The following is a 14,182-nucleotide window of genomic DNA, read 5'->3' on the forward strand; positions in this document are numbered from 1 at the left end:
ACTCATGTCTCCCTTTTGTGTGTCAGCATATTAGTCAGTTGTCAAAAATAATCCCATTATATTTCTTGTCATTTTGGTTTTCTGAGAAGATGAAATAATGTTGAAAGAATTCACAGTAACAGTTATGCCCTCTCTGTTCCACATGGGCTGGGAAACTGATCTACATCACCAATGTTACAAGAAGGGGGAAGGAAATTGTCTTAAAATACGTAAGGGAGAAAGTACACATAAATGGAAAAAATTGCCTATGCTTAGAAAGAATGAAAAATCTAATGTACATCTCTCTTTGGGCAGTCATTACTGTAGTCTCAGTAGTACATGAAACATTTTCAGAACTGAAAGGATTGGAGTTTTATTGGCACGGCTGCACATCCACGCACAAGGACTCCCTTGTAAACTTCAGTGTCTTTTCTGGGAAATAAAGAAATCTGCAGATGTTTTAAAGAGCGCTGACAGAAGAAGGTTGTTGCTTAAACCTCATTTATAATATGGAAGTGGCAGGTTCTGTAATAAGTTCAACAGTAGACAAAATGTTCTAATTTGCGCTGTTCCTCTTCTCTTCTTGAATTCAAGAAGGGATAAACATACAACCTTACAATGAATCCTGAAATAGGGTTTGTGGGGAGAAAAGAAATTCATTTCACTCTGATTTGTATCAAACTCTGTGGAAAGACTAGGGAAATGAGTAAGATTTTAATGGATATAAAGGATTGAAATTCATAGGTAATTAAAAGAATCCTGTTGCATCTTGTTCTGACTTTAGGCATATAGAAGCTTTCTGATCAAATATGTCCCAGAATAAGTGTTTTCTAAAATATAACTTAAGACTGTGTTTGTGTTAACAGAGGTACGGCCCTTTAGAGGTGCTGAAAGCCCTTCGGACTTGAAGAATATCCTAAATTTCCACTATCTTCAGCAAGAGAAGAAAATACTCAGCACCAGGTAGGAAGAGACCTGATCTACTGGTCTCAAAAAATGAGGAATCTTGAGATATATCAAAGAGCCTTGCATTCTGAAGTCTTGAAAGTCCTCGGGAATTCAAAATGAGGTTTCATTGTTCCTTAGGTCAAAACTCTTAGAAATAAGCCTGTCATCAAGCCCTGAATTAAATATATCTTATGATAATCTGATTGTATCCATATTACATTACTGTCTTGGCCTTACATGTGTTCATGATGGTGCCAAGTATTCCTTTTATTTCCCCTACATACTTTAATGTAATAGCCTATGTTAGCAGAAGGGTGATGATTGGGGTATGGAGGCCTAAAATTACTGAATTTTGCCTTTTCTACTCTTTTTACCCTGTATATGTAACACAATTAGTATCACTGCTGACATTTATGGTACTTACGGTGCACTGCTCCAGATACTGGAAAATCTCCAGCAGGGAAACTTGCTGCGTATCTGATCCTATTCCTTGTAAAGGATGTGGAATCACACCAACATAAATACTGATATAAGTTCTCTCAAATAAGGGCATCTGACAGACAGCAAGTATTTCTTTTGTTTGTGGATGGAAGTGAAGCTCAAGAGGGTGTTAGGATTTCTGAGCCTAAATTTGGCTGTGTGTCTTCAAGAATCGTCTGTCACAAAGTGTGAATTATGCACCAGGTATAAAGAGATGCACCAACTTTTAAGGCCTGGAATAGACTAGCAAAAAACAAATTTAGAGTGCTGTCAATTAGTCAGCTAATGACAAAACACATTTTGTCATTAGCCTGTTAAGTTTTTACCAAAACCCCTTTGGTTGTAGCCTAGCTAAGATGCAGTTAATCCACCAGTAGTTCTATACCTTATCTTTACTGTGGAACAAAGCAGAAATGGATTTTCAGAAAAGCAGACACATATGGTTGAAACAACAGTGTGGTAGGGACTTAGCTGGACATAAAGCCCAGTAATCTTATGCTGGTGCAAGAAATAAATATATAGCCTAACTACCTAAAAAGTGTAAAGTTATATTGTTTAAATTATTATTCTGTTTGCATCAGAAGATGAGGTAGTTCTTTAGTAGAGAATGGGAACTGGACATGATGTTCAGATGGTCTTGAGTGACCCTTTATATTTTGCAAGCCGGGATGGAAGTCCATGTATCATGTCAGCTCTTGAAATGAGGCGAGAGGAGAGAGCAGAACTGAATGATGGTGTATCAAAAACTGAAGTCAGACACAGAGGGAAAGAGCAAGCAGCTGTCTGGCACAGAGGGAACGCAGTGGTGGTTTCCTTTTTATTATTTTTTGCCAGCTAGCATGAATGCCTAGTGTCAAAGATTGTGAATGAAAGAGTTCTTATCTGTGGCTGTTCCAATGTTCCTAAATGTGCAAGTAAATAGTAATTAAGGATAAATGTTTAAGATCTGAAAGTGAACTACTGATTCCCTAGTTAGTAGTGATTCTTTGGTCAGAAGCCTCTTCACAGTAGAGACAGTGGAGGAAATGCTGCTGTCTGTCCTGCAGTCTGGCCTCTCTTCATATTCCTTCTGAACAGTCTGTGAGAATAAAAGGCCAAGCCTGTAAATAGAAAAGCTGCTTTTGCATATCATCACTACTTGATAAGTATAAACATAGCTTGTTCTCACTTAATTCCTGCCACAAAAGTCTTCTGTTTTCCATATGATAGAGTTTATAGCACATGGACAGAAAAACTTGGCACCTGATTTTTGAAATGCAGGTAGCAAGAAACAAGTTTGCTCATTTGTGATCATGTGTCTCTAAAACACTTCATAAAGAGTCTCCAGTGAGAAGATTTGCAGTAGCATAACAGAAACCTTTCTTCAAGAGAAAGGTTCTTTCTCAGAGAATTCAAAACTCCACTGACTGTATAGCTTTGAATTGTATAGCTTCCTGTGGACTGACACTTCTTCCTGAGAAATCACTGTCTCTGGGGTCTTTTCTCCATGTCATCCTGGCAAAGTTCCACATAGTATGTGGTTACTGAAAGCTGTCCTCAGATGGTCTTCAGGATTTCCCAGGCAGGCATTCCTGAAACTGAACTGGGATTACAAAGTAGCTAATTTGAGAGCCCAGCTACGATTTAAAATAAATCCTGTTCTATCCTCAATGCTTCCAATTTTAACTTTTACACTTAAGTGGCATAAATTATATACCAAAGCCTACCAGCTGAGCCTGTTGTCATGCACCTTTCTGGCTCTCAAACAAATGAAGTAAAAAGGTAGCAAAGAGCCATCACAGAACAGCAGGAAGCTGTGTTTCTCAGAGCTTTACAGTGTGCAGGTGTGGAAGCAAAAGCAGTGAGTTAGGGGGCCGAATAAGGTGGATCAAGTCACCTGTTTGTTTAAAAGAGTAGATGGGTCAGTGCAGCTCTGCGTTGGAGACTGTGCTAGGAAGTGACTGGACACCTGACTAGACCACAGGGCAAAATGCAGGACAGGCTTCTTTCACACTCTCTTCCCTTGCCCGTGCTCCTCAAAGTCCAGATGTGGCCTGACCTTTGGTCTGTGTGTGATGTGTCTGGAAGAGAACCAAAAAGATCTGGAGCTCTGGTGTTCTGCTGTCTGGGTTGTGCTGTGGGCCGGTGAGGATGTAAACATGGTTGGGGAAGGAGAGAGCTTTCGTCAGCCTCCAATCTCCTCTCAGGAAGGCGGGAAGCCCAAGAGCCGAAAACATGGCAGCATTGTCTTTTAGAATAGACTGAACATGTGAAAAATCATTATCCTAATGATAAACACTGTAATAAATATTGGCAAGACATGAATCCAGCCTCTGCAAAAATGTCTTTTTTTTTTTTAACCTAAAATCACATTTTTCTTTAGCACATCTTTTTAAAGTTTGTTATCTTTCGCCCCTCTCTAGATTGCCAGCCGTGTGGTGAAAGAAATGGCTCTTAGAACTGTTTTCTGTAGAACTGTAGTAGACATGAATACCAAACAACTTCACAAAACCACTAAATATTTGGCAAACTTCTAGTCTACTGTAATTTAAAAAAAATGCTCAAGACAAATATTTATGTTGAAGGGGGAAAAAATCCTCAGGATAAAGCTGTCAATTAATGGATAATTTCAGCCTTCCTATATAACCCTGTTCCATAAGTCATACTTCATAAAGAGTGAATACTCTTCTAATTAAACTTTTCTGAACTTTAAAAAGTATTTGAATTGTCAGTGGATGCTGCTCTGGCTTTTTTGGCATATTACATACAGGACGTCTGGCCAATTCTCCAGTCTTGTCTCAGATACATTACTGATCCAAAATATTTTCACCAGACACCCTGAAATGGAATCACATGTTTGCCAATTTCCATTTTGTGTATCTTCCTTAGAAAACTGAAAATTACAGCTCATGAGCACTGGTGATCTGATTGCTCAATGTCCAAACTTAACTCACTGAAACAAAATAACAACAAAGGTGCAGAAGATGATGCCCGGTCCTTGTGAGACAAAATTGTTTACAAAAAAAAAAGCTACCTAATTTCCAGTTCTGAAGTTAAATCAGTGGAAATTGGTGCTCTTAAAACACTGATGAAGTACAGATCAACAGTTATGGTCCAACTTCTTCAACAAAGTTACTGCATTATTACACTGACATTTCCCTGAACCTGCCCAAGTCTCCAAAGCAAAAGAGCAATTTTCAGTATCTTTACACTGTGTAATTTTCAATTTTCTCAATTCTCTGAGCTTCAAGTCGGCATTTTTTTTTGAGAAACATGTAAGTCAGAAGAAAATTCTCGACAAAGGTCTCATATTCTGATTTCCTTGGACTTTATAGCAAGATTTCAAATGCTGTTGAAACTGCCAAAGAAGAAAAATGTGTGTTACAGTATTACAGATGATAACATAGTCCAGTCTGGAGTTCTTTCCTTCTACCCAGTGCTGTGAGAGCTTAAGCAGTGTTATTTCACTCGGCCAGGAAGTCTAGGCAGAACTTCATTAAAATACAGCTGAATGACCTGCTACACGAACTGAGCTCCAGAAGAAAGTATTTGGGAGTTTGGCAATGCTAATGGTCCTGCAAGTTGGGTCATTGTTCACTAAAGCTCTAGCCCATGGCTTAAACATCTCTTGTCATCTAGAGAGGGATAGTTTTTCCTAGATGCCCCATAAGGTGTCTGGTCCTCATACTGAAAAGTTCTACTCTGGTTCAAGTAAAAGACTAAAATTCCTTTCGATTGTTCTGAAAAACACACTGCCCCCCTCATTTTATTCAAAACAAATGCTGATCCACCATGCCAGCCCATGCTTGTTCCAAGCTGAGGCTGTGTGTTGGAGCCACCTCTTCTTCCAGAAAATCTTCAGGGTGGAAGGAATATGGACAATGGAAGAGAGCTGTGGCTTTAGTAGAGAATCCCACAGGATATGCAACACTATGGTGATCTGACTCTGGAGGATGAACATCCAGTTGATGTTGCCAGAAGCACTCCAAGAAGCTGGTAAAGATTATAGCTAGGCCAGGTCCAGTACTCCAGGTATGATCACTCAGATGTACAGGATATTTCTATCTGAAGCCCAAGGATGGGACCATTTTAGGAACAAGTTCAGATTTGCAGAACTGGTGAGTAAAGTGATAGCCATTTAGAAGGATACCATGCTGTAACCAAAACTCGTAAATTCCTTATTTCAGACTTTGCCTGAGATATTTTGTCCAAACTCATGTTTTGACCTTGAAGGTGCTACACATCCCATGTAACAAGTGAGAATTTCAGGAGCTGGATCTTCTAGGAAAATTTTGGTTCAGCAGACCAGCTGCAATTTGCAGGAAGTGATACAAGAAGAAATATACATAGAGCCAAAAGGTGTATCGGGTCAGGAGGGCACTGTCTGGGCTGGTGTATGGTAACAGCCTGGCTGCCTCTGACATTCCCGAGCTCTTGCACCAACCCAGCTCTTCTCAAAGCCTGCAAACCTTTTCTCAACCCTTGCTCAGTGTAATGTAGCCACCCCACCAGAAAGCTCCAGCAGGAGTTGATAGGGAGTGTATGAGTGATTTCCAGTCAAGGATATCTAAATATGCTCTGAATAGTAAGCTTTACTTAGTGAATATTATACTTGAAGGAGAATAATATGATGTCTAGTGAGGGAGGGACTGCAGGGCCATGGGCAATCATCCAGAATTGTAAAAGAGGGCTATCTTTTATTGTAGTGTATATCAGTTTATAAATATCAGAGGGTTAAAGTGACTGCTTACAGACAGGTCATAAAAATAAAGGAACCCTGAGGAGTTCCAGGAGTAGCTTTAGTGGTGGGAACATAGTATTTTTATTCGTAATTGGATACAGTCTATCATTAGCACAGCAGTCTCTTCATTTTGTGCAGTATAAAATGGGAGGGAACAGTGTCACTTCTGGCTGTGTCATCTCAGCAAGTGCTCTGTGTTCAATAAAGGGCTTCAGTCATAAAGACTGCCAGCTCAACAAGTTTCACTGAGGTAAAAGAAGACATTCCTTTAAAATGTTAAAAGCTGTTCTTGCCAAAACACGATCTGGAGAGCACTAACATGCTCTGTGTTCAGGGCAAAAGCAAGATGAATATCTTGTGTCCAACTCTCTCCCCTTTTTTCTGCCATCATGAATCTCTGCAAGGTGAGTGAACACCAAATAACAAAAGTGAAGTATCGGCTGTTTCTTTATCTACTTCCAAGTGGCCTGATTCTGTTCCAGCCAGTGAACTCTTGTTCATTGAGACTGATTCTTTCACCTGCTACTTTGAGGTGATAGCCTGTATCCCTCTTTGCACGGTTATCAGTGCCTACATGGCAGTGGAGGGTCTTGCCGTGCTCCTATCCTGGCCAGCCTCCCAATCAGAGCTTCCTTCTCCTCACTTGGCTGGTGCACACAGGCAAGGATCGAGCTGCCCAATAAAAGCCCCAAGATGATTATGGAAGTTCATTACAGAGTGCCCAGCTGGAGGCTTGCAGCTGCTAGTAAGGATTGCTGTGCCTCAGGGGGTCACATTGCCTTTACAAAGGTGTTTCATAAGTAAAAGTATCAGGGATGTTTTAATCCAAACCAGATTATTCCTCCCCCAAATCACAGAAGAGGCAGATTGTGCTTTCATCCTCCAGGGTTGTTTCTGCTGCCATGGAGCTGCCCAGAGGCCTGTGCTGGGGCTAAGTGCCTGCAGAGTGCTGGGACCAGTGAGGACAGTGAGCCCCACCACTGCCTCCACCTCACCATTAGCCTTCTCCTGCTGCCTCCTGGGCTGCCAGTGTTGTCTGGATTGGCTATCCTAGTACTGTGCTGTTTGTGTGCTGTCAAAGGGGAAATTGCACGTTATGGGAAGGTCAGATGAGATTCAGTGACCCTAAACCACCAAAGAGAGGATTTTAAAGGATTTTTAAAACCAGAGCTTTCAAGTGCACAGCCAGAAGTTAAATATTTAAATCTGTATTTAGGTATCAAAATAAACAGGGGTCTGATTTTTAAAGAGTTGTGGAACAATTTGGATTTTCCACCCTATTCCCCAGAGCCTGCAATTTGTTTGTTTCTGGCAGCCTCTTTAGATCTTTAGGAATGGAGTTGCAGTTCCAGCAATCTGGGGAAGATTGAGAGCATCCCTCAAAACTTTGCTGAGTAAGGAACTGAGGACTGAAATCCAGAAAAATCTGTGGCCTCTAGTCTGTAAAAAAACCAGCAGGAATCTGGGTGCCTATACTCGGGAGCAAGACAAAAACAAGTAAGCAAAAGAATTGAAATAAAAAGTAGGTCCTCCCTATTTGTTAACTTCCTGGCCTTACCAGTCTTGTATGGCTTTCCTAAGTACTATAGTTTCCACATCACAGCTAGGTCCTTGGAGCTGAAATTATTCCCTTGGGAGAGGACAGAAGTGGGCCCAAACCCCCTGGACTTGTGAGGCTTCTCCTTTCTGATCCTGTGTTTCACTCCTTGCACTGTGATAGGAAACAAAGCACTGTTCTCACCCTTGTCCATCTTTTTTTTTCTCTAAAGAAAGCAATAGCAGTAATGCCAGTTGCCAAAGGGGACCAATCGAAAACCATGAGATTTCTGCTGTTCTCACGTAACTGTGTTAGTGGCGGGGCTGTAGCTGCTCTGCTCATTTGATCGTTTCTGGTCATCCGTTTCAGGTAGCTCTTTCTCAGCACACCTTTTTTTCTTACTTGTTTTCCTGTGTGCTTAAATTTTCCCTGTTCCCTGAATAAAGAATTCAGTTGGGGCTGTGAATTCCTGTCCTGAAAACTCATGGCAGTTATTTCATTCCCCTGGGAGAACAGATCCTGTGACCAAGAGTCTTAACACCTGTTGTCAGCATCTGAAAGGCAGATGCATAACCTGAAATGCTTGCCAGCATCCTTTCTGAGGTCATTTGAGAGAGGCAAGGACCCTTTCTAAGGGCAGTCCTGACCAGTTATCTCAGATATCTTTCTGAGGAAAGGATAAACTGAGCCCAGTTCAACGCTCCCACCACTGACAGTAGAGGAAGCCTAGAGGAACACATTGGATTAGATACCTAACAGCAGGCTGAATATAATTGTCAGTTGTCACTGTCACATTCTGTAAGTGATGTGTGGGTGGAGCTAGGAAAGCATTTCCAATCAACACAGCATCTCTCCTTGTACACTGTTGTACAAAGCATTAGTGAAGAAATCAAGTCATTTGTGCTCCAGAAAGATGAATTCACACTGGAAGACATGTAGAGGAGAGTCAAATAATTTTCTTTTTAACTCCTATTTAAAAAAAGGCTCAATGAGACCCCAGAGTTTGAACTGAGAGTTTGAACTTCCCACAGTTGGTCTTCCAGTTCTGGTGCCACCCCGTAAACTTTAGATCTCTCTTAGGCAGACACTCAGGGAAGCTGCTGATACAGTGAGCATAGATATAAAGATACTGCATCCTCATGGCCCCTGCCATTTATCGTGGCCTTCTGGATGCTGTTCCCGGTCAGGAAAGAGATCACTGATCCTTGCTGGGCTTAGAACTGAAGTGGCTCTAGTTTCTGGACATGGGAACTGTTAGCTTGATGTCCTTCCATTCACTGCTCCCATTTCTGCATCATCGGTTTCCAGGGATATTGGGCGTTGCACTAAGTCTAGCACCGTGGTTTTAACTATTCCCCAAAACTGCAATAAAAATGAAACAATCCAGCCAATACTTTGATGTCTTTTTCTTACTAATCCATGAAAACATGGCTCTTACCAGCACTGGAAATTTTCCCAACAGCTTTCTTAACAAAAAGCAATATTTAGTTGACTAACAATGTCAGCTTTTTAAAAAAGCTTTTCATAAAAATGTGAGAAAGTAAATGTATTTTCCCATCAGTCCAATTGATTTCTAGGTGCCTAGATATGACCTTTGCCTGCATAAAGCAGGTTCATGAATAGGCACTGAAAGAAATAAGGAATTAATGCATTTATTGATCAAAAATATATAAAAACAAGCACTCTTTTCTAATGGTCCAAAAAAGGCTTGAGAGGCAGACAAAGCAAATAATTCCACTCATTCCTTCAACTCAAAAGATACATCAGTGTGCAGACACAGTGTTGAACAGGAAGTTCTCCATAAATATTTCAGTTTAATGGCTTTGCACCATTCTCTCTGGTACAGGCTCCTCAGTGCTCATTGTCTTTATGTTTTGAATTGATACCATGAATTATTGAGAATTCTATTCTCCATAAGATGCTGCACCACAGCCCATAGTATTTAACCATGTATTTATTTTAGCCTTGAAAGAGAAAGGATGACAACTCTGGGAGGCTGTACTCCAACAGCCCCAACATACACACCCACAAAGACAAAACTGGATAATAATAATAATCATGTGAGACATTGCTATAACTTTTACATTGTAACTGATAAGAGGACTTCAGAAGAATATCCATGAAGAGGATATAAATTAAATCACTTTTGTTAATTATTTGTGCTGCTGAAAGGGCCACTTAGGAACCCTATTTGTAACACATCTCCCAAAAAAGCATGAAACCAGCCTGGCCACAACAAAAATATATGTTAGAGAAGGAAAAGAGGAAGGTTATTTTACAGAGAGATGTAAGTCTTAGACCTTCAAAGATTTTTATCTGGAGATCTTGACAAAATCATCCTGAAAGGGCATGCCAAAACTAATAGTAAAATCCTGATCTCACAGTCCCCATGCCAACACTGTGCATCCCATATTTTACATTGTCTTAGGCATTTAGAGTGCATGGCTTATGATTATTACTTTGCTGGTAACTGGGCACTTGAAAACTCAGTAGACAGAAGGTAGTCAGGCAATCACTGCTCTAAACCTGTTAAGAAAGTATCTGTAGTAAGAGAGCTTGTCACAAGACCTGAAAGTAGTAAGAAGTCGATGTCTTAGTTGAAACAATTCTGAAAGAAAGAAGCCTCCCTTGGCAGTTATTTTCTCCTCATTACTTTCAAGCACAGCAGTTCTCAATTGGTTTCTGAAAACCCTCCACAAAAGGATATTTTCTCACAGTTTGTCACTTCGATTGTCACTTCTGCAAGAACTCAAGAATGAGTGATTTCTGAATATGAGAACATGATGTTAACATGATAGCTAACACCACCAGAACCACTGTTTCTATTGCTGCTGTGAAGGTCTGTTAAAATCCACTGATCAAAAAAGCCCCATCTGCCCATAGCGGATGCTATAAAGGCCAGCTATCATGGAATCTATCCTTGAAATCTAGCTTTGCTGAGGGAGATTTCAGGCAGCTCCTGTCATCTGCCTAGGACCTCTTTTTTCCAGAGTTGTTTTTATAGAGCCAGCATTTTTCATGTGACAGCTGTCGGATAGCATGCTAGTGACATCTTAACAGATTTATATCAGCTAATCAAGGGGGTTATGGGCATAGCATGTGGTTTGGTGCTGTTGCACACAAATTCTGGAATACAGCTAAAATTCTGTATTCTCCTACACTAGCTTTAGCTGCTTGTATTGGTCATTAATGCGTTCTCTGCAAAAATCTTTCTGATTGATTTCTGTTTGTCATTTAGCTGTATGTTAAGGTATTAGCAATACATAGCTTGTGTCTAATGCTTTAATCAGCAGGCCTTGTGGTCCTTGGCTGAGAGACCAATGTCTTTTGCTCTGAGAAATGGAGAGGTTCTGGGACTGAGGCAGCTGCACATCCCATGATGAAGACAGAAATTCAGTATTTTGTTTTAATAAAGTTTGAGCCCTCCTTTTAGTCCACTGGAAGCAGATAGAGTTTCTGTGTGGAAAATGTAATCGATGACATATGACTAAAGGTTGCAGTAGAATGTCTGCATGCAGGAAGGCCGTATTCATGTTGATCAAGCAGCAATTGATTCCAGTATTCCCCTCACATTTTAGTGCTTGGTATTGGTGTCTTAATAGTGTTTTTTCTGCATATTTTCATTAATCAAAAGTGTTAGCTACATTCTTTGCCATGTTTTCCTAGTTTAAGTGCACTAAAGTGAATTATCACAGCATAAAACTAGAAAAATAAACAAATCTTTGTTTTGATACGAGTGAGTGATAAATCAGCAGTTTAAACTCAGAGTAGGTTTCAAAATATCATTTGGTTGTAAGTGCAAAGTACCACTGAGACCTAGAGACTTCTGATAGCTCGAGACATAACATTTTCATAGCATGAAGAATCTCTTCATAGAAGCTCCAGTTCAGAAAAATGTTACGACGTGTTCTTAAGTCCCACAGAAGACCAAGCACATCCTTTTCTGAGCAAGGGCCAGAAAAACAGTTTCATTTCCTCTTGCTCTTCCATTTACAATCACATAATGCCTCTGTACCAACTCAAAACATTGTATATATGGAAAAATATGTGTGTTTCATTGCAGGCAGTTACGGATAAGTGGTTCTCTCCATTCTAAAATAAATTAATCATTCTGTCTACATTTGTTCCTTATTTCATCTGCTTCTCCCATCTGTTCTCTTCCTCTCTCTCTTCCAGCTCACTCTGTTCAACTGAGATCGGAATTTGGCCCAGCATGTGTTTGCAAATTTTATTGTATGTGTCTTCACAAGGTTTTGTTCAGAGCTTTTGGGGTTTTTTCCTTTTTAAAATCTCTTTCTTTAAAAATGGATGCAATATCCAGGCCTTTGGTCTCCCTTTTGTGGGAAGTCATAAGGTTTTCCCCTAGGGGTGGTCAAATGAGGAAGGTAGTGTTACACGAAACCTGACTGATGGAGCCTTTCTAAGCTGAATTATATGCTCAGCTCCTGGTCTTGGGGAAGACCTACTTGATAGCCAGCCACATTTAGGGAGCAGAATGTGGGGTGTTTGTGAGGCAGGACTTGGAGGCCTCTCACCTCCTGCTCTAGTGCTCCAAGCCAGAGTGACCTTTGTACCACATCAAGCGCTTTATATCCACTCTTGAGAGTATGTCCAGGCATGGCAGGCGTTTTTGTTTTACTTAGGCATACATACCCTATTCATGTAGTTCCACATGCAAACACTCATCAAAGTAGATTAAATAGACTAATGCTATTCATCATGAAACAAAGCTTCTAAGTGGCTGTTTTCATGACATTTCTAATTCAAACATTTCTCTATGGCTTAACCTGTCCAATAAGCAACTGGTTTGCTTCTTTTCTTTACCTGCTATGAAGGCATCTTCAATATGAAGAAAAATGCAGCAAACCAAATATGTCATTATTCACTTGGAACATGATTTAAAGTTTTGGAAGGGTCATGCATTTCTGCCCTGCTTGACTGTTCTTGCTAAGAGAATCTTAGTTTGCTGCACATGACATTTGAGAACTGTTGTAGGTTTGTAGAACAACTTGATGTGTTCCAGGGCCGAACACATTTGTAACAGCCACATGGAAAGCCGTAACTCTTACTGGTGTATTTGAAAAGCAGAAAGATTTCCAGTGCAACTGAAGGATTCTGCTCTTCATTCTGCTGCCAAAAAATTAGAGTAACTCCACTTGAAATCAGCAACATTGTTGCACTGGAGTAATATAAAAATCAGAAATCAGTTTCCAGAACTAGCATTTTTCAGTTTTTACAGTAAAACCAAGAAAAAAACCCCCACTGAATTTGGCAACCCTTTTGTTTCTTGTCTGATCCCACTGACTCTCCCTTCAGCCACTTGTCTCTCCATTCATTCAGCCTCTCACAGGCACCCAGCACTGTTTTCAGTCTGTCATTAGATTCATTACTTTCAACTACTCGTTTTTATTTATACTGTCCAGCACATATTGCAAATGAATTTGCTTCAGTGGGTTTCCTCTTCCATGCTGTTCGTTAGTGGCAGTCATGTTATTCACAGAGAGAGAAAGTGGCTTCTTGCTTTAAGTTCCTGTGCATAGTCTAGAGTAATTTTGAGCCACCATTGCTGTCCTGACCCCAGTAACCCTAGCCTGGCTCGGCAGCAGGGTCCAGCCGGGGAGTGCTGACCGTGCTCTGTGGGGCAAGAGCCTCCAGAGATCACAGGTACTAGAAAATCAAGGGCTTTATTAAGGATGTGTGAAATGCATTTTTTAAAAAAGCTTTCACAAAGACAGCAAAAAGGACTCCTGGCAGGAGTGCCCCTTCCCCTGCCAAATTTTATATACATTCTTTAAAGTATTAAACAAATTACATACAAGAAATAGCCTAATTTTTTCATGTGTGGGCAAAACTTATTTTTCCTTAACTTTCTTCTTAGAAATAATTGAACCATGACTCTTGAAATTTAAAAACACATGAATAACAACAGCCTGGAACAAACACCAGGCATGGAAAATTCAACTGAACTTGTAAAAGTTTAACTAAGTTATAACAGCATCTTAAAAACTGAAATGTCAAAAAGTCTCTTACTAGCAATAGAGTAAGGGTGAAGTAAATCCAGCAGTTGGTTTTGGAGGGTTGATTAGGTAACAAGTAGCATCACAGGAAGAATAAATGAAAATAAATGAATGGTGGGTAGTAACAGGTAGCACACACAAATTATAGAAGTTGTAGAAAAGTTTAGAAAGTATTTCAGAATATGTTTTTTCTTAATGTATTCTTTTCTAATCATACAAAGTATTTAATATTTAATAACAGTAAGTTTAATAACAGTAAGAAAAAATATAAAATACACTGGAATGTTGCAAAGTGGTGATAAAGTGATTCTTTCAAACATCTAACTATTTTCATGGCTAAGGAATAATATCTTGGGTGATCTTTTGACTTTGTTGTTCCAGTCTGATATTTTTGTAAACTGGGCTAATGTATGGCAGTCAACTCTGTGGCAGCCACTCCAATTGCAATGATATTAGGTCCCATTCCTATCCACGACGAAGAAAAGTCTCCATTGTAGGAAA

The 14,182-nt window shown here is 40.1% G+C and overlaps 1 long non-coding RNA gene across 2 annotated transcripts in view; it reads left to right on the top strand.

The window, feature by feature from the left end:
- Positions 1-848: 848 nt before the first annotated feature.
- LOC116439301 overlaps positions 849-14,182 on the top strand; it is a 70,950-nt gene continuing 57,616 nt past the window's right edge. For both annotated transcript variants that reach the window (XR_004238122.1, XR_004238123.1), the window contains exon 1: positions 849-942. This is a non-coding gene — a long non-coding RNA (uncharacterized LOC116439301). The remainder of the gene's footprint in view (positions 943-14,182) is intronic.

Source organism: Corvus moneduloides, chromosome 2 (genome assembly GCF_009650955.1).
Source record: "Corvus moneduloides isolate bCorMon1 chromosome 2, bCorMon1.pri, whole genome shotgun sequence".
Classification (NCBI taxonomy): domain Eukaryota; kingdom Metazoa; phylum Chordata; class Aves; order Passeriformes; family Corvidae; genus Corvus; species Corvus moneduloides.